The following is a 902-nucleotide window of genomic DNA, read 5'->3' as shown; positions in this document are numbered from 1 at the left end:
GTTATGAGTAGCTGCCACAGTATTGTCTTCTTGTTGAAGCTGTGGGCATTCATCAGTATAATGAATATAGTTAGCACATATGCCGCATACTCTTTGGAGAACTAACTGTTGGCTTTGTTGTGGTGAGGAAGGCTGAGCTTGTTGTTGTTGATTCAACTGTAATTGCTTCAGTAGGTTGGTCATTTCACATATGCTCTATGTAAGGGCAGAGGTCTTAGTGCTAGAGGAAATTTCTGCAACAGCTTTTGAGTGGGTGCTCCTATGCCTGTGATTCCTGGTGGATTCAGCTAAGTCACTGATCAATTGCCATACTTCATCTGCGGTCTTGTACTTCTTCAGAGAACCATTACTAGCAGCATCTAGTGTAGTTTTATCCCGAGGCTTCATGCCTTGAGTAAAATAGCTTATTAACACTAGTCTATCAATCATGTGATGGGGGCATGCGTCCAGAAGGTTCTTAAAACGCTCCCAGTACTCGTAGAGAGTTTCTGATTCACCTTGAACAATGCATGAGATCTCTTTCCTTAGTCTGTCTGTAACTTCAGCTGGAAAGTATTTCTCCAAAAATTCTCTTCTGAGTGTGTCCCGGTTGGTAACAGTTGCTTCAGGTTGGGAGTAGTACTACTTCCTCGCCTTTCCTTCAAGAGAAAATGGGAAGGTAGTTAACAGAATAGAAGTTTCATTCGCACCCTGACACTTAACAGTAGAACATGCTATCTAAAAATTTCTGAGGTGCTTGATGGGCTCCTGAGCATGTAAGCCATGAAACTTGGGCATTAAGTTGATTAGTGCAGTCTTCAGTTTAAAATCTGCAGCCAGAGTTGGGTAATGCACTTGATATGGCTGCATTGTAAAATTTGGGGCTCCATTTTCCTGGAGAGTAATCCTCCTAGGTTTTGCCA

At 42.4% G+C, this 902-nt stretch overlaps 1 non-coding gene across 1 annotated transcript; it reads left to right on the top strand.

The window, feature by feature from the left end:
- Positions 1-423: 423 nt before the first annotated feature.
- Positions 424-531, top strand: LOC112761318 (small nucleolar RNA R71). Its single transcript, XR_003181719.1, has one exon. It is a non-coding gene; the product is annotated as a small nucleolar RNA R71 (small nucleolar RNA).
- Positions 532-902: the final 371 nt, after the last annotated feature.

This window comes from Arachis hypogaea, chromosome 16, assembly GCF_003086295.3.
Source record: "Arachis hypogaea cultivar Tifrunner chromosome 16, arahy.Tifrunner.gnm2.J5K5, whole genome shotgun sequence".
NCBI lineage: Eukaryota > Viridiplantae > Streptophyta > Magnoliopsida > Fabales > Fabaceae > Arachis > Arachis hypogaea.
Note: the sequence above shows the minus strand (reverse complement) of the source record. Positions and strands in the feature narration are given on the sequence as shown.